We start from the raw sequence: 20,717 nt of genomic DNA, 5'->3' as shown, positions 1-20,717 counted from the left end.
AGAATGTGTTTTAGATCCTCGACCGGCAATACTTAATTAGGGATTTCACGATTCCTCTTCATCCCAGAGGATATCACTCAGCAGACACCTTAAATATTTATAACATGGCCACTGCCACTACTTTGTATGCTTGCATCGCCTTCTCTTTTTACTAGGATTAACCGTACCGGAGAAATACCGGTGTCCAGCCGCCAAGGTGGACGTAAATGCACCTTCATAGTTACTAGATATAACACCTTGTTATTATGGAAAACTCTGGTTTTATATATAAGCTCTAATATGTCTCAGCGCCTTTGGGTCCTCTTCAGAGGATGTTCCTTATTTAAATCTGTAAAATTTGAACGTGTTTTAAGTGATAATTAATACACGAAAATTGAACCAAAAACAGTTTATTTATTTATTTTTGTCATTACCTTTTCTTAAGTTATAACGTTATACAGGACCGTCTGTACATTATCGTGTACTGAAAGCCTGATATAGCCGACTAATTTATGTTGATGTGAATTTGGTTGACGAGGTAACTCAGGACTTTATACTTAAAAGTAATTATGCAGTGCTAAGATTCTTCGCTATTCTACACTCCTGGAAATTGAAATAAGAACACCGTGAATTCATTGTCCCAGGAAGGGGAAACTTTATTGACACATTCCTGGGGTCAGATACATCACATGATCACACTGACAGAACCACAGGCACATAGACACAGGCAACAGAGCATGCACAATGTCGGCACTAGTACAGTGTATATCCACCTTTCGCAGCAATGCAGGCTGCTATTCTCCCATGGAGACGATCGTAGAGATGCTGGATCTAGCCCTGTGGAACGGCTTGCCATGCCATTTCCACCTGGCGCCTCAGTTGGACCAGCGTTCGTGCTGGACGTGCAGACCGCGTGAGACGACGCTTCATCCAGTCCCAAACATGCTCAATGGGGGACAGATCCGGAGATCTTGCTGGCCAGGGTAGTTGACTTACACCTTCTAGAGCACGTTGGGTGGCACGGGAGACATGCGGACGTGCATTGTCCTGTGGGAACAGCAAGTTCCCTTGCCGGTCTAGGAATGGTAGAACGATGGGTTCGATGACGGTTTGGATGTACCGTGCACTATTCAGTGTCCCCTCGACGATCACCAGTGGTGTACGGCCAGTGTAGGAGATCGCTCCCCACACCATGATGCCGGGTGTTGGCCCTGTGTGCTGCGGTCCGGTCCCAGGTCGACGGGCACGTGCACCTTCCGCCGACCACTGGCGACAACATCGATGTACTGTGGAGACCTCACGCCCCACGTGTTGAGCAATTCGGCGGTACGTCCACCCGGCCTCCCGCATGCCCACTATACGCCCTCGCTCAAAGTCCGCCAACTGCACATACGGTTCACGTCCACACTGTCGCGGCATGCTACCAGTGTTAAAGACTGCGATGGAGCTCCGTATGCCACGGCAAACTGGCTGACACTGACGGCGGCGGTGCACAAGTGCTGCGCAGCTAGCGCCATTCGACGGCCAACACCGCGGTTCCTGGTGTGTCCGCTGTGCCGTGCGTGTGATCATTGCTTGTACAGCCCTCTCGCAGTGTCCGGAGCAAGTATGGTGGATCTGACACACCGGTGTCAATGTGTTCTGTTTTCCATTTCCAGGAGTGTATTTGCGACTACGTGCACTTAATTCTTGCAAATCATGTTTTTTTTTACCTCCAGTTTCTTGAGTTGTTATGAAGCAGATACATGCACGATACACATTTTACAGAACTTTGTTTGCAAGTAACACCCATCAAACGTCGACAAAACCAGTGTGAATGTTGTTGTGTCCAGTCAGTTCTCTCTCTCTCTCTCTCTCTCTCTCTCTCTCTCTCTCTCTATCTCTCTCTATCTGTGTGTGTGTGTGTGTGTGTGTGTGTGTGTGTGTGTGTGTGTGTGTGTAGAGAGAGAGAGAGAGAGAGAGAGAGAGAGAGAGAGAGAGAGAGAGAGGGGGGGGGGTAAACAAAATTAATACTTGACGTTCCTCACTTGCGAACAAGTGAACACCAACTGAGATTGGACACACAACAATACTTAATACTAACACTAGTTTTCACGACTTTTGATCGGTGTTGTTTGTAGATGAACTTCTGCGAAATAGGTGTACTGTGTACTTTCACAGCAACTCAAAGGAATTCAGATGAAATGAAATGAAATGAGCGTATGGCATCGTTGGCCAGGAGGCTCTATACGGGGAAGTTCGGCCGCCAAGTGCAAGTCTTTATTTCAGCTGACGCGACATTGGGCGACTTGCTCGCCGGTGATGAGAATGAAATGGTGATGAGGAAAACAGAACACCCAATGCACAAGCGGAGAAAATCGCCAACCCGGCAGGGATTCGAACCCGGGCCCGCTGCATGGGACGTAAGAGCGTCACCACCCAGCTAAGCAGGCGGACGACAGAGTGTAGATGAAAAAGATTTGCTGGAACTAACTTTATGTAATCTAAAATACAGTTGCGAAATATCTTAGCACAACAAAATTATGTTCAGACATAAAGCAATAAATTAACTCGTCAGCCAAAGTCGCATTAATATAATTTGTTTGCAGATGACAGGCTACCAGTAGACAATAATCTACTGAGGGTCTTGCACAGTCCTGTAATGTAAAATAAAGGTAATGACAACAACAATTGAAACCTGTTTTAGGTCCAGTTTTCGAAGATCAATTATAATTTAAAACATGTTAAAATTTGGAAGATTTAAATGAAGAAATCGTACTGAGGGTGGCACAATGTTGCTGAAACATATTAGGGTTTATATGCAAAATCACCGTTTTGCATAACAGGCAGAGCTTATATCCAGTAATTTTTACCTACACACATAACCGTTGCAAGAGCAGCAAAACATAATGATGCAACATTTACAGTAATTACGTAGGTGTTAATAAGAAAAGTTTGAGTTTAATGATTTCAATTCCCACGAGTAAATGTATGCTTCAAATAAATCTGCATTGAAAAAAAGAAAAGAAGAATAAACAATGGACTACCCTCTTCCGATAATCGATGCCGCCGCTGCCTTTGTCAGCCACCTCCCACCCCCACCTTTACACAAACAAACCGAAAAACTCACAAAAAATTGATAAGTCTGCACACGTATATGATGTCACGCTGTCTGGAAATCAGGTCGTACTCCAGTCGTTTATAGAGTTTTGCTATCAACTTCCTACACCTTTCACAGACTTCAGCAATGCAGAATGCGTTTCATCGACCCCTGCTTATTCGTCTGGGTGTGTGTCTGTTGTTCTTACCATAACTTAGTTTAAGTAGTGTGTAAGTGTAGGGACCGATGACCTCTGCAGTTTGGTCCCTTAGGAATTCACGCACGAAATGGCATTCAGCCCATCCCACACGTTCAGACTCCAGACCACCATACTGTAAGATGATGGACGGTTGCAGCTTTTTCGATCTGTGGTATCACTAACTGTTCTAGCATGTCCAGCTAAACATGTCCTGTTATGGTTTGCTCTGCCAAGAAAAATGGGTTTATAGCCCTATCGCGCTTGCTTTTTCCGATGGTGCTTACTTAAACTGGATCCAATAATTCAGTAGTAACGTTGTAACAAATTTGCATACCACATGACGCATTGCGCCTTCTCCTGGTGTCTCGCCATCTTGATGCACTCCAAGTCAAATGTGAAAAAAAAATCCGGTTACTTTTTTCGGATTTCAGTGCACTACACACTGCATCAGTGAGTGTCACTTCCTATACGAGTAATGGTTCATCTTCGACCTGAAGAGTAGAAGTTGGTAAACTACACTATAGACACAAAACGGACGACTGTGTATTGTTTATCAAGACTGTGCGACCGTCGTCAATCCGGCAGACAGTAGCGTTTTTATTAAACGCATGCCTTACACAGTACAGCATTAGATGTTTATTTGCCATGATTAGTTCTTCATTTAAAGAAAAACTCTGTGTAGGATCTTCTATCATCCGTAAAATGTTAACTCTTTAGGATTGAGAGACTACTATACAGGATGGTAGAAATCAACCTGAAAATACAGTTAGGGGGCGTGGAATATGGCAAAATTTTCGTGGTAGCCGTGGGGCGAAAAGGCGACGTTGTGAAGCTGCATCCATAAAACGCTAGCCAACCAGAGAGGAGTGCGTGGAAGCGTGTGCGTTTAAACTGACTTTCCCCAAAACAGGTACTTGTTACACTGAAGACCTCAGGTTCTGTTTAAAAACTGATGAAGACAGTGGTTTCTACCAAACAGTCAAAGCTGGACAAATATGTTAGACGCGAGTTTTCTGTCATTTGTACCGCTTAAAGCTTGACTATTAAACCAAATACGGAAACAGTACCGTAATGCCACTGTTTTGTTAAAACAATGAGCAAATACTCAAAATTCTTGCTTTTAACATCGGTACAGAGTTGACGACAACCGCAGCATACCATAGCAAACAGTTTATTCTGACAATACCGTACTGCTGGACTCTTACACTTCCGCATACTTCTCTGTTTTATTGGCTCTGAGCACTATGGGACTTAACAGCTGTGGTCATCAGTCCCCTAGAACTTAGAATTACTTAAACCTAACTAACCTAAGGACATCACACACATCCATGCCCGAGGCAGGATTCGAACCTGCGACCGTAGCAGTCGCGCGGTTCCGGACTGCGCGCCTAGAACCGCTCTCTGTTTTATTCATATTTTGCAGTTGTGGTTGTGACTATATTCAACTGACAAGAGATATTAATAATACTGCCTTCAGTCCCAGTTTTCATCACGTTTTATTAAATTACTCCATACATTTCGGACTCTGTATTTCAATCAGGTGCTTATCATCTTAGTACATTATTTATTTCTGCTTTTGAGTGAGATGATGCGACAAATGGTTCAAATGGCTCTGAGCACTATGGGACTTAACATCTATGGTCATCAGTCCACTAGAACTTAGAACTACTTAAACCGAACTAACCTAAGGACATCACACAACACCCAGCCATTACGAGGCAGAGAAAATCCCTGACCCCGCCGGGAATCGAACCCGGGAACCCGGGCGTGGGAAGCGAGAACGCTACCGCACGGATGATGCGACATATATGTCCGAAAAATCCAGGATTTCCTGTATAAATATCCGCATATTCGTTGATGATTGACTGTCTTTCTATACGCGTAGCTCCACTGTCGTTCATTGCCGACCTGCGGTTATTTGGAAACCTTTGTTCAGTATGGCGTCCCCATTCGTCACAATACTGAGTGGCTCTTTTACACTCGAAATGTAGATGTAAGATTGAGTCGGTAGCTGCAACGAAGATGCTAGCTTACGTACACACTTTTTTTCTCTGAAAGTAGGTCGGTTTTAGTCAGGGTTTCTGTACACCATATTATTACCCACTCCTTTTGCTACAATACCATATTTTTCAATACAATCTCCGTTCAATGCGACGGCCTTATGCCAGCTTGTGGGAAGGACCTGTATGTCTGCATGATAAACTCCGGAGCCAACGTCTTTCCGCATCCATAACCTCACCGTCACCCACGTGCTGTTTCCCGTGGAGTGCATCCTTAACTGAGCTTTATGGTCTTCCATTAGTCATCGCGGATCCCAGCGATCACACACATTTGAGTACCTCAACTGGTGAAAGAGTAAGTTAGCACTGCCAACAGAGACGTCCAGTTCAGCAGCGACATGTTCGATAGTAATCCTCCGATCACCTCGAACTAGAGTGTCCGCACGCTCCGACATTGCAGGAGTCCCAGCTGCGCACGGCAGGCCAGCACGCAGGAAGTCGGACAGGTTCGCGCGACCTTGTTGGGATGACAACAGATGCCTCGCCCAACGATTCATCGTGCTCTTATTCACTGCCACGTCTCCGTAGACATTATGCAGGCGCCTATGAATATCTGCGATGCTCCTGGTTTTCCGAGAGAAGAAACTCAACGACAGCTCTTTGGTTGGAACACACCTCCGTTGCAGACGCCATTTGCAAGGCTACGTATAGCGATGACACCCATCAGAACTTCATGAAACTATGGAAGCTGAAGCGTTAGTATTCAACGATGTCCCATAGTAAATTCCGCATCTTTTCAAGCGAAACTGGCCGAGAAAAAAGTTTTGAACACCTGCCGTATAAAAGAGAAGTCCTTTGTCGAGCTGGAGCGAAATAATATATCCCTGGCACAGAAACACCGAATCGTTCTCAGCTTTAGGTGAGCCCACCCATGTGTCCTGAACGAGTGGCCGCCTCAGATGAATGTCGCCCTGGCGAGCTGCGCACTTCGAGCATCGTTTTTGCGCCCCCCCCCCCTTTTTTTAAAAAAACAAAGTATCAACGTAGCCGCAGCGCACCGTAAGAGCAAGGAAACGTGTGATTGTATGCAGTTCTGTGAAATTCATGTAACAAGAGGCAAACGAGGAGGGAAAAATGTAGTTAAAAATGTGCTTCAGATTGTTGTGCGAACCGCTGACTGTTCCATCGGCACAGTAAAACGAATAAAGGTAGAGATCGAAAATCTGGTTTCAAGCAGTTCCCAAATCTTCACTACTTCAGAGAAGCCGAGGAAGAAGGAGTAAGAAATTTAATATTTAGGTAATATAGACCAACAGGCTGTGAAAAAGAGTGACGTAGTTCCCTATAACATACGTTATTTATATTTCATTTTCAGTGTTTTAGTAGGTGACATTGTCTGCTATATTCCATTTTCGTTTACAGTTTTATGTTTCGTGAGATTTTCTCCACGAGTGTGTAGTCCGACTTGCATTGCTTCATTGAGTCTTCGCATGTACGACTCGTTCATCTCAGCACTCATCTACATCTACGTGATCACTCTGCTGTTCACAATAAAGTGCCTGGCAGAGGGTTCAATGAACCATCTTCAAGTGGTCTATCTACCGTTCCACTCTCGAACGACGCGCGGGAAAGCCAGCACTTGACTTTAAGCGTACGTTATCTATCAAATTACTGGCAGTTCCGAAACCTGTTCACATCATCATTTGTGGACTCACTAGCTGTATCTTATAAGCTATGTGAGGTACGTGTTATTATTTAGGTGTCAGCTGTCGAACCGCACCTCCCCTATTGCGTGGTGGTCTTTACTAGGGAACGCTCACTATTACCATAGTCCCCTCCGCAACCGCGTCGTTTGCGCAACTGCGGGCCAAATTACACTGTCACACAAAACAGGTGCAGAACCCAGAGGCGGAGAAGGGAGCAAAACGAAACTTTAGGGACAGAGAGGGTATGATATGTTACTTCAATGATTACAATATTGAGCCAAATTTGTAAATAACTTGCCAGCAGGAGCCTATTTATGAGTACGACGTTGGTCCCCTCTGGCCTGGTTGCATGAACTGCTTCCGTTTGGAACGGTGTCATGCAGCTCTCCTCAGGGAAGATGGCCCACGACTGTTCTAAGTGGACCTTGATACAATGGATGCTGGCACTGGGCTGGAGCTGACTTCTGACCTGGTGTCACACATTTTCTGTTAGGGACGGATCTGTCGATCTTCCTGACCATTGCAACGCTTCAGAATCGCACAGACAGTTCAAAGAAATACGTTCCATGTATGGATGAGTGTTATCCTGCTGAAAAAGGACACAACGATTTTGTTACGTAAGAGGTAGCGCATTAGGACGCAGGACATCCTAATATATTTTCGTGGAGTCAAATTTCATTCAGTCACTACCAGCCGTCTTCCGAAGTCATACTCCATGGCTGCCAAAATACTGACATCAGGTGGAACATCGCCGTCTCTCTCGAAAACATTGGAGGAATCGGACCTTTCGCCATGCTCACCGACGATGGCTACCTGCGGTACTGTAGAACCGCTATTCATCACTGAAGGCAACATCGACATTACTCACCAACAGTCCATGCTTCCTGGTCATCCCACCACCCCAGATACAGCCGTTTATGATCTGATTATAGTGGTAGCCAATGCACCAATGACAATTCCTTGATCCATCTGCTGCTAATCTCTGAACAGTGGTGCAGGGGGTCTATTACCTGTTCTCGGAAAGTAAGCTCATATATGAATGGATTACAATGTGCCTGGTGTACAGTGCGACGGTCCTACCTTGTGCTGGTCAGCTGTGGTCGACGGGACCTTCGGCAAAGAATATGCTTGTCCTCACGTTCTCAAGCAATGCAACAGCATGCCACTGTCACATCTGAGTGCGCCACATGTCTGGATATTACGCGATTCGACCTGATGGTCAAATGGAGGTCCACAATGACGTCCCTTTTGAAACTAAATTACACGCTGCTAAAGCTATCCCACACGAATAGACAGCATCTCCATGTACTTAACAGTGATCACACTACACTTAACACTGTTCAAGCTGTTATAAACCCTACCAAGCCTGGTAGCAACACTAAGCCCAGACAACACAGAGACCTGCAACCCTAATCATTTACATACCCGCTGATAGAGGATAAATGTATGACGTTACATTGACATCTGACCACCTGACCACGTCTCCTGTGTGTTTCACTTTTTTTTTGTTTTGTTTTGAGAGACAACGTATTTCGAGTGCAGTGTAGCCTTGGCTGCGAAGGTGCTGGAGAAAAGGAGTAAATACGGTGCTTCATATTACGTACAGGGTGTCTCGAATCTTTTGGGTCGAATTGAAACAGGTGATAGTGTGTCCACAACCCATTACATTGAGATATGGGACCAGTGATAGCAAGTGCATATTAATTGTGTTAGGATGTACACAGTGTACACTATTTACCAACAACATAGCTCACAGCAATTGTTCAACGCGACGAGCGCCAGTCTCTGTGCATGTATTGCTATGGCACATGCCAGTTCTGCCACACTCTTGCTTATATTTTGTGTGTTTGTTGCACTCTGGAAAAGACAGTGGGTGATAAACAGCATATACCAAAGAAATATATTCTACGCAACTTACATTTTAGCACGTGTGTCATGTGGTAACTGTACACATTACGCCAGTGCATGGACTTGTGCACAACTATCCCTGGTGTTAGATGTCTATTGCATCAGTCAGCTTGTGATGTGTTCATGATGAGGTGTATTACGGTGTACAGCCCGTGACGTGTTGGTAGACACGCATTAAATGCTAGGTGCAACAGGATGAAGTGACCGTAATGCAGAACAAATGTATAGAGAATGCTTTCCCAACACGCGTCATCCTAAATGGAAGAAGTTTATCTCCATGGACCCTACGTGTGCGAGACAGTCATTCGTGCCACAGAAAGCTGGCCAAGGTTTTTGCCAAAGACATGTCCAAACATCAATCTTTGGCAAGATGTTGTTGGATCGTGTGGCTCACCACTCAACAATACACACCTGTAAACTTGCCCATGAAAAGTCAACTTAGAAGGCTACATTGAGGAGATTAGTGGAGAAATAGGTTTACACTCCTATCATAAAGAATGTGTGCACGCACTGGGACCAGCAGATTTTGAGACCCACATTCACTTCTGTCAATGCATTGTCCACTGCAGTGCTGTACTGACGAACTTCGTACAGTATGTTTCGTTCCGTGATGGTGCTTTCAACAGCTGCAACAGCCATGTACGCAGTGAAGACAACCCCCACGCCACCCACATCGGTGTCTACCAGCAATAGTTTTCTGCCGATGTATGGTGCGTTGTCCAAGATCACGTAATACGAGTAGGATCTTATTTGATGCTTTCCAGTTTGACCAATTCACGTTACCTGGTGTTCCTGCAAAATGTGCTGTCACAGTTCTTGCTGACTGTACCTCTCGTTGTTCATGAAACAATGTGGTTTCAGTGTGACAGTGCACCATCTCACTCACTGTCAGTGTCCACGAGCAATTGAAGAACATGTACCCTAATCATTGGACTGGAAGGGAATTTCCTGTCCCAAGGCCAGTGCAATCTCCGGATCTCCCACCTCTGAACTTTTTCCTCTGGTGTTATGTCAAGACCGTGGTGTATGAAACCCCTGTAGAAACAGAACAACACATGCTTGCTAGGGTCCAAGTTGCCTGTCTTCTGGTACAAAAGACACTGGGGATCATCAGAGAGTGTGGCTCGCCAAGCGTGCACTGAGACTGCCAGTATCTACATCTACATACATACTCCGCAATCCACCATACGGTGCGTGGCGGAGGGTACCTCGTACCACAACTAGCATCTTCTCTGCCTGTTCCAAGTCCAAACAGAACGAGGGAAAAATGACTGCCTATATGCCTCTGTACGAGCCCTAATCTCTCTTATCTTATCTTATTTTTGTGGTCTTTCCGCGAAATATAAGTTGGCGGCAGTAAAATTGTACTGCAGTCAGCCTCAAGTGCTGGTTCTCTAAATTTCCTCAGTAGCGATTCACGAAAAGAACGCGTCCTTTCCTCTAGAGACTCCCACCCTAGTTCCTGAAGCATTTCCGTAACACTCGCGTGATGATGATCAAACCTACCAGTAACAAATCTAGCAGCCCGCCTCTGAATTGCTTCTATGTCCTCCCTCAATCCGACCTGATAGGGATCCCAAACGTTCGAGCAGTACTCAAGAATAGGTCGTATTAGTGTTTTATAAGCGGTCTCCTTTACAGATGAACCACATCTTCCCAAAATTCTACCAATGAACCGAAGACGACTATCCGTCTTCCCCACAACTGCCATTACATGCTTGTCCAACTTTATATCGCTCTGTAATGTTACGCCCAAATATTTTATCGACGTGACTGTGTCAAGAGCTACACTACTAACGGAGTATTCAAACATTACAGGATTATTTTTTCTATTCATCTGCATTAATTTACATTTATCTATATTTAGAGTTAGCTGCCATTCTTTACTCCAATCACAAATACTGTCCAAGTCATCTTGTATCCTCCTACAGTCACTCAACGACGACACCTTCCCGTACACCACAGCATCATCAGCAAACAGCCGCACATTGCTATCCACCGTATCCAAAAGATCATTTATGTAGATAGAAAACAACAGCGGAGCTATCTCTCTGAACAATTACTGTGAGCTTCGTCATTTTATGCAGCGTACACTGCGTGTGTGTGTATCCATAACACATTAAATTGGGTTTCAGACCGTAGGTAACCTATCCCAATATAATCAGCTGTCGACTCGCCTGTCCCCTGTTTCAGTTTAACCTAAATGGTTTCAGACATACTGTAAATTCGAAAATTTACGTAGACTGTAATCTAATTTGCCTGAGTCCATTAGCTAGCCCCTTTTTTTCGCGTGTAAACCTCAGGATTCATTATTAGCATTCGCTTCAGCTGTGTGCTCGATGTGGGGGTGGCAGAGCTCCCGAGGGAGCCGGCGCACGTGGCGTGTGTGTTGACTCTTTAGCGGCGCCGCCCCGGCCGCGCTCGTTATACTCGCGCCGCGCGACGTCGTCACGTGATTAACGAGGCGCCGCAGCCGTTGGTGGGCGGCGGTGGGCGCCAGGTCCGCAGCCGCTACCGGCGCGCCGGACAGCCGATTAGCATATTTCGCCCGCGGTCATTACGTGGATTCCCAGAGTGATTCGTCATATCACGTGAGAGAGAGGCAGCGCGTGCGCGCCGGCATTGCGGCTGTGGCTCCCACAGCTCTCGTGATGGAGACCACCGGTCTGTTTGCCAGTGGAGGAACGATGGACGTCCATGTTTTTATTTTTTTATTTTATTTTGGCATCTGAGCAGGACTCATTTTTTCATTATACATATATCATTATACAAACCAGGATGTCTCAAACCTTGGCCGTTGAACTGAAACAGGTGTCGCGTCCCGGCACAGCCTCACTATACCAGAATGAGCTAAGTGCGAACTGCGTAGCGCAATCGGGGCGTCAACGACAATGGGTTAGTTATAAATTGTGGAAAAAGATGTGTGTGTGTGTGTGTGTGTGTGTGTGTGTGTGTGTGTGTGTGTGTGTATGAAATCTTATGGGACTTAACTGCTAAGGTCATCAGTCCCTAAGCTTACACACTACTTAACCTAAATTATCCTAAGGACAAACACACACACCCATGCCCGAGGGAGGACTCGAACCTCCGCCGGGACCAGCCGCACAGTCCATCACTGCAGCGGCTAAGACCGCTCGGCTAATCCCTCGCGGCAGTTATAAATTTCTGTCAACCTTTATATCGGAGATGAGAGGGAGAGAATCTCCTTGATTTGAAGCAAATTAGTTTCCCGAAAATAGGTTACAGAATTGCAATAGGCAGAAAAGATTGTTTAGTTTCTGTCAAGTTTATTCTCACATATACTTATGTGAGGTGTTGGACTATAAACCCCTTAGTAAGATTCAGTCTATTTATTCGGACTTGTTACTTCAAAGCTAATTGCCGGTATATATAAGAAACAAGTACAAACCAATCACTTGCTCTTGGTTAGCACCGAAATCTCTCTAAGTAATTGAGACAAAGACTGACAGCCTCTATTCAACACTATTCCAATGAAACTCTAAAAATCCTACTTGACCTGCACTTCCTGAGTGTCCACCAGAGTCTATCACCGTCTTCTCGTAGCTGAAGTCTTTATCAGCAGTATCGGTTGCTATGGGCCTACTCGGCCCCGTCGGCGTCTCGCTGCAGAATCTCCAATCTGCCGGCACTTGATCTGAATCTGCATCTGCATCTCTGCTTCTAGCTATTCCGCTGCCTGGCCTTTTATTTCGTTTCTCATGTACTTGTGTGTTGTTAATTTGTTTCACACGACCCTTTCATTTCTAAGTGATCGGATTGCACAAGAATGACTATGGTTCCACACGACACTCTAGTTTCTAATTGGTCGGCTTGCGCAAGAATGCCTACGGTTGCACACGACACTTTCGTTTCTAGCTGCACATAACATAATTTGGTTCCCCACGAGTCTTTTCTGCACGTGACTGACATTCTCTCTTGCTGTATTATCGCCCTGATGTTTGCGTCTTCCATTCTGCAACTTTGACTCATGCTGCTTCCTCTGGCAGGCAGTCAAACACTAAGTTATTTGATCAACAAGCCATACTTGGCAGCCTCCGTCGTTTATCTTGTCCCCACGTCCTCGTGGAGTATTTCTTAATGTCGGCTGGGTGTTTGCCTATGGAGCCTGGACTCTTATTATGGTCACAAAAGCAAGAATAAAAATTAAAATTTTCTACGGTCACAACACAGGCGAGAGGCGGGTCCACAACCGATTATAGTGAGATAGGCAACCAATGGTCGGTAATGCAGATTTATTGTATTATAAACATACACAGCATACACCACATAAGAACAGCGAAGCTCTTAGTAATTCCAGAATGAGATTTTCACTCTGCAGCGGAGTGTGCGCTGATATGAAACTTCCTGGCAGATTAAAACTGTGTGCCCGACCGAGACTCGAACTCGGGACCTTTGCCTTTCGCGGGCAAGTGCTCTAGAGCACCACTAGAGCTCTAGAGCACCACTCAAGTGTGGTAGAGCACTTGCCCGCGAAAGGCAAAGGTCCCGAGTTCGAGTCTCGGTCGGGCACACAGTTTTAATCTGCCAGGAAGACTCTTAGCAATTATTCAAAGTGAGGAGCGACAGCCTCAATGCATGCTTGGCAACAGCGCATGAAGTTCTGCCGCACTCTCTCAACGATCGCTGGTGTCTGTTGTACTGGGAGACATGCGGCTTGTACCATAGCAAGCATGTCTTCGTCCATTTCTTCGGGCGTTTAGTATACCAACTTCTTGACGTAACCCCAGAGGAAAAAATCCAGACTTGGAAGTTCCGGTGATTACACTGGCCGTGGGAGAGGCCCTCCCAACAATTAGGGTACACGTTTTTCATAAATAATGAAGTGGGCTGGTGCACTGTGGTGTTGAAACCACATCCTTTCACGGACAACCAGCGATACAATCACTACGACCAGTGGCAGCACATTTCACAGGAACACCAGGTAACGTGAATTGGTCAAACTGGAAAGCATCAAATAAGATCCTACTCGTATTACGTGATCTTGGACAACGCACCATACATTGACAGAAAATTATTGCCGGTAGCCACCGATGTGCGTGGCGTGGTGGTTGACTTCACTGCGTACATGGCTGTTGCGGCTGTTGAAAGCACCATCACGGATGAATAAAGTCTTTTCCGGGAACAATACAAACTGTACGAAGTTCAGCACTACAATGGATAATGCACTGACCGAAGTGAACTTGGGCTCAAAATCCGTTGTTCTCAGTGGTTCCACACGTTTTTATGATAGGGGTGTAATACCTGTTCCACGAGTACTCCCAATACAATGTCGTTCTAAGTGTACGTTTCATGGGGAAGTTGATAGGTGCTTATTGCTGGGTGGTCGGCTACACGATCCGAAACCATCTCTTCAAAGCCTAGCGATCGGACATGTCTCTGGTGGAAATCTTGCTTGGTTCTCGGGGGCGTGAACGATCACGTCCCCCGTGAGTTGGTGTCGACGGAGACAAAAAATGGTTCAAAATGGCTCTGAGCACTATGGGCTTAACATCTGTGGTCATCAGTCCCCTAGAACTTAGAACTACTTAAACCTAACTAACCTAAGGACACCACACACATCCATGCCCGAGGCAGGATTCGAACCTGCGACCGTAGCAGTCCCGCGGTTTCGGACTGAGCGCCTGAACCGCTAGACCACCGCGGTCGGCCGACGGAGTCAAACGTCTTCCAGTTAGGACGACGCCAGTTGCGAAAGGATTATCTGTAAATTCTTGCTGCTTTACGGTCACTTCGTACTGCCGCACAGAGCAATAAATGCATGTCTGCCAACTCCCGTGATATGTAACGTTCCACTTTGACTACGCTACATGCGCTTTAGACAGTAACGCACCTCACCATGGACACGTCACATGCCGTCTGGTGTAATGGACAACGGACACCATAGGTAGCAGTGTTCGTGAGGCACAAGTTAATGCACCGGTTCGATTGATGCGGTCGTCACGTGACACGCGTATTCTGAGCGAAGTTGTGTACAATATGTCTGTTCGGTGGTCAGGGATGTACGATGTTTATCACCTGCTGCCTGTTCCTGTGTACAACATACACCCGGCGGGAGTGCAGCAGAAATTCATGCGTCATTGAAACACGTGCTTTGAGACTGGCGATCGTCGCTTTGACTGATTACTATGAGCTACGTTATTCTTATGCGGTGTACGCTGTTTACCTTGTATGAGATTTAATGCGTCATCGTACACATAAAATTACAGTGGAATTATATTCGTACTTGACCTGCTCTTTCAGAAAATAGGCAGGTAAAAGGTGGTACATTTTAAAGTCTTTCAAACCGTACGGTGATACACGTCTGCAAACAGCAAACGACGACAACCAGACGTTCTAGGAGGTGGCTTGTACCGTGTTATCTGTTCGTGCAGCCAGATTCGAGGTGACTGGCATTCTCTTCTTCATCACATTCGCGCAATGGGACTGTGACCAATTTAGTACAGTGTACATGGTTCCCATAACTGCAGCGTTTGAATGTGAGGCGCCTCACAGTGTTCTTGAGTCTTGTGGAGCATCGATTTTTCTCGTGACATATGTTAGTAATCAACAACGGGTTCACTTTGGCATAATATTCACTGTTGCCATTCTGTGTACCACTTCCCTCTGTTTGTTTATTTAATAACTTGTAAAAAATCTGTATTGGTAATTCTACGTGTAGGCTCGCACTGTCATACACGGGCCGCTTTGCCTAGCTTGTCTGGTGCTTCATTCACAAGTATGACGCAGTATGCTTGTATGGTAACTTCCTGATTCCTATTTGTGATATGTACATCAGACTCACGGTGTCATATGCTATTGAATGGTTGGACTTTCCGATGTGCAAATGTGTTAATAGTTCCAGTGCTGATCTCTAATTAGAAAGGATGACGAACTCGGAACTCAAGTGCTTCTCGGCCTAATGACGTGCTCGAAGAGTAGCCAAAAGGTCGGCTGTCATCATCATGAGTTCCTTAGGGAGCTTACGAGGGTAAGTCAATTATTATCCGCGAAGTAGTTATAAAATTTTATTGTAATCAAATAGGAAACTTACAAGAACATCATTTTTCAACATAGTCTTCTTCCGTTTCAACGCACTTCGTCCATCGTTGTACAAGCTTCCTGATGCCCTCATACAAGGTGGTTCTCGGTTGAGCTGCGAACCAGGAATGCATCTCTTCTTTCACTCCTTCGTCCGGGGCAAATAGACGGTTCCTTAATGCTTGTTTGAGTGGACCAAACAAATGATAATCAGAAGTGGCAAGATCTGGACTATATGGAGGATGATCCAGTACTTCAAATTTGAGTGTGGGCAGCAGTATGTGGACGGGCATTGTCGTGCAACAACGCAACACCTTTCGACAGCAATCCTCGGCGTTTGCTTCGAATTACAGGCTTTAGCCTGGCAGTAAGCGTCTCGCTTAACGTACACTGTTTATTGTTGTGCCCCTTTCCCCATAATGTTCCAGTACTGGACCTTGGGCGTCCCAAAAAACCGTAAGCATCAGTTTTCCTGCGGACGGCTGGGTCTTGAACTTTTTCTTGCACGGCGAATTCGGATGTTTCCATTCCATACTCTGCCGTTTACTCTCCGGCTCTTAATGATGGATCCATGTTTCGTCACCAGTAATGATAGTGTCTAAGAAGTTGTCCCCTTCGCTACCATAGCGATCCAAATGTTTTTTGCAGATGTCCAAGGGCGTTTGTTTATGCAACTGTGTGAGTTGTTTTGGGACCCGTCTTGCACAAACTTTATGAAATCCAAGTCTGTTGTGGATGATTTCGTAGGCAGAACCATGACTAATTTGCAGACGATATGCCACTTTGTCAATTGTTAATCGTCTGCCTAAGAGGATCATTTCACCTGAACACTCAGTGGCTTCTTCATTGTTGTTGTTGTTGTTGTTGTGGTCTTCAGTCCTGAGACTGGTTTGATGCAGCTCTCCATGCTACTCTATCCTGTGCAAGCTTCTTCATCTCCCAGTACCTACTGCAACCTACATCCTTCTGAATCTGCTTAGTGTATTCATCTCTTGGTCTCCCTATACGATTTTTACCCTCCACGCTGCCCTCCAAAGCTAAATTTGTGATCCCTTGATGCCTCAAAACATGTCCTACCAACCGATCCCTTCTTCTAGTCAAGTTGTGCCACAAACTTCTCTTCTCCCCAATCCTATTCAATACCTCCTCATTAGTAACGTGATCTACCCACCTTATCTTCAGCATTCTTCTGTAGCACCACATTTCGAAAGCTTCTATTCTCTTCTTGTCCAAACTAGTTATCGTCCATGTTTCACTTCCATACATGGCTACACTCCATACAAATACTTTCAGAAACGACTTCCTGACACTTAAATCTATACTCGACGTTAACAAATTTCTCTTCTTCAGAAACGATTTCCTTGCCATTGCCTACTTCGACCATCATCAGTTATTTTACTCCCTAAGTAGCAAAACTCCTTTACTTCTTTAAGTGTCTCATTTCCTAATCTAATCCCCTCAGCATCACCCGATTTAATCTGACTACATTCCATTATCCTCGTTTTGCTTTTGTTGATGTTCATCTTATATCCTTCTTTCAAGACACTGTCCATTCCGTTCAACTGCTCTTCCAAGTCCTTTGCTGTCTCTGACAGAATTACAATGTCATCGGCGAACCTCAAAGTTTTTACTTCTTCTCCATGAATTTTAATACCTACTCCGAATTTTTCTTTTGCTTCCTTTACTGCTTGCTCAATATACAGATTGAATAACATCGGGGAGAGGCTACAACCCTGTCTCACTCCTTTCCCAACCACTGCTTCCCTTTCATGCCCCTCGACTCTTATAGCTGCCATCTGGTTTCTGTACAAATTGTAAATAGCCCTTCGCTCCTTGTATTTTACCCCTGCCACCTTCAGAATTTGAAAGAGTATTCCAGTTAACATTGTCAAAAGCTTTCTACGAAATCCAAACTGATCTTCCCCGAGGTCGGCTTCTACCAGTTTTTCCATTCGTCTGTAAAGAATTCGTGTTAGTATTTTGCAGCTGTGACTTATTAAACTGATAGTTCGCTAATTTTCACATCTGACAACACCTGCTTTCTTTGGGATTGGAATTATTATATTCTTCTTGAAGTCTGTGGGTATTTCGCCTGTCTCATACATCTTGCTCACCAGATGACAGAATTTTGTCATGACTGGCTCTCCCAAGGCCATCAGTAGTTCTAATGGAATATTATCTACTCCGGGGCCCTTGTTTCGACTCAGGTCTTTCAGTGCTCTGTCAAACTCTTCACGCAGTATCTTATCTCCCATTTCATCTTCATCTACATCCTCTTCCATTTCCATAATATTGTCCTCAAGTACATCGCCCTTGTATAAACCCTCTATATACTCCTTCCACCTTTCTGCCTTCCCTTCTTTGCTTAGAACTGGGTTGCCATCTGAGCTCTTGATATTCATACAAGTGGTTCTCTTCACTCCAAAGGTCTCTTTAATTTTCCTGTAGGCAGTATCTATCTTACCCCTAGTGAGACAAGCCTCTACATCCTTACATTTGTCCTCTAGCCAACCCTGCTTAGCCGTTTTGCACTTCCTGTCGATCTCATTTTTGAGACGTTTGTATTCCTTTTTGCCTGCTTCATTTACTGCATTTTTATATTTTCTCCTTTCATCAATTAAATTCAATATTTCTTCTGTTACCCAAGGATTTCTATTAGCCCTCGTCTTTTTACCTACTTGATCCTCTGTTGCCTTCACTACTTCATCCCTCAGAGCTAACCATTCTTCTTCTACTGTATTTCTTTACCCCATTCCTGTCAATTGTTCCCTTATGCTTTCCCAGAAACTCTCTACAACCTCTGGTTCTTTCAGTTTATCCAGGTCCCATCTCCTTAAATTCCCACCTTTTTGCAGTTTCTTCAGTTTCAATCTGCAGTTCATAACCAATAGATTGTGGTCAGAATCCACATCTGCCCCTGGAAATGTCTTACAATTTAAAACCTGGTTCCTAAATCTCTGTCTTACCATTATATAATCTATCTGATACCTTTTAGTATCTTCAGGATTCTTCCAGGTATACAACCTTCTTTTATGATTCTTGAACCAAGTGTTAGCTATGATTAAGTTATGCTCTGTGCAAAATTCTACAAGGCGGCTTCCTCTTTCATTTCTTCCCCCGAATCCATATTCACCTACTATGTTTCCTTCTCTCCCTTTTCCTACTGACGAATTCCAGTCACCCATGACTATTAAATTTTCGTCTCCCTTCACTACCTGAATAATTTCTTTTATCTCGTCATACATTTCATCAATTTCTTCATCATCTGCAGAGCTAGTTGGCATATAAACTTGTACTACTGTAGTAGGCATGGGCTTTGTGTCTATCTTGGCCACAATAATGCGTTCACTATGCTGTTTGTAGTAGCTAACCCGTACTCCTATTTTTTTATTCATTATTAAACCTACTCCTGCATTACCCCTATCTGATTTTGTATTTATAACCCTGTAATCACCTGGCCAAAAGTCTTGTTCCTCCTGCCACCGAACTTCACTAATTCCCACTATATCTAACTTTAACCTATCCATTTCCCTTTTTAAATTTTTTAACCTACCTGCCCGATTAAGGGATCTGACATTCCACGCTCCGATCCGTAGAACGCCAGTTTTCTTTCTCCTGATAACGACGTCTTCTTGAGTAGTCCCCGCCCGGAGATCCGAATGGGGGACTATTTTACCTCCGGAATATTTTACCCAAGAGGACGCCATCATCATTTAATCATACAGTAAAGGTGCATGTCCTCGGGAAAAATTACGGCTGTAGGTTCCCCTTGCTTTCAGCCGTTCGCAGTACCAGCACAGCAAGGCCGTTTTGGTTAATGTTACAAGGCCAGATCAGTCAATCATCCAGACTGTTGCCCCTGCAACCACTGAAAAGGCTGCTGCCCCTCTTCAGGAACCACATGTTTGTCTGGCCTCTCAACAGATACCCCTCCGTTGTGGTTGCACCTACGGTACGGCCATCTATATCGCTGAGACACGCAAGCCTCCCCGCCAACGGCAAGGTCCATGGTTCATGGGGGAAGGCTTCTTCATTAGTGGCGGTAAACAGTCGTCCGGCTCCTTCACCGTGCGTAACACTTGCGGGACCATTTCGGAATTTTTCAATCCATTCGTAGACACTCCGTTGTTGCTAAACACTGTTCCCGTACTGTGCCGAAAGTCTTCGATAAATTTCGGCCCTTGATACGACTTCCGACCACAAAAATCGGATCACTGAACGTTGCTCTTCTTTGGTGCAAATAGACAGCGGAGCAGCCATGATTAACAGCACGGCAGCGATAACAAAACTAACCTAACAGCTTAAAAATTGCAAAGATATACACTACTGGCCATTAAAAATGCTACACCACGTGCTACAGACGCGAAATTTAACCGACAGGATCAAGATGCTGTGTTATGCAAATGGTTAGCTTTTTAGAGCATTCACACAACGTGCTGACATGAGGAAAGTTTACAAGCGATTTCTCATACATAAACAGCAGTTGACCGGCGTTGCCTCGTGAAACGTTGTTGTGATACCTCGTGTAAGGAGGAAAAATGCGTACCATCACGTTTCCGACTTTGATAAAGGACGGATTGTAGCCTATCCCGATTGCGGTTTATCGTATCGCTATATTGCTGTTCGCGTTGGGCGAGATCCAATGACTGTTAGCAGAATATGGAATCCGTGGGTTCAGGAGGGTAATACGGAACGCCGTGCTGGATCCCAACTGCCTCGTATCAATAGCAGTCGAGATGACAGGCATCTTATCCGCATGGCTGTAACGGATCGTGCAGCCACGTCTCGATCCCTGAGTCAACAGATGG

This window comes from Schistocerca serialis, chromosome 6, assembly GCF_023864345.2.
Source record: "Schistocerca serialis cubense isolate TAMUIC-IGC-003099 chromosome 6, iqSchSeri2.2, whole genome shotgun sequence".
NCBI classification, from domain to species: domain Eukaryota; kingdom Metazoa; phylum Arthropoda; class Insecta; order Orthoptera; family Acrididae; genus Schistocerca; species Schistocerca serialis.
Note: the sequence above shows the minus strand (reverse complement) of the source record.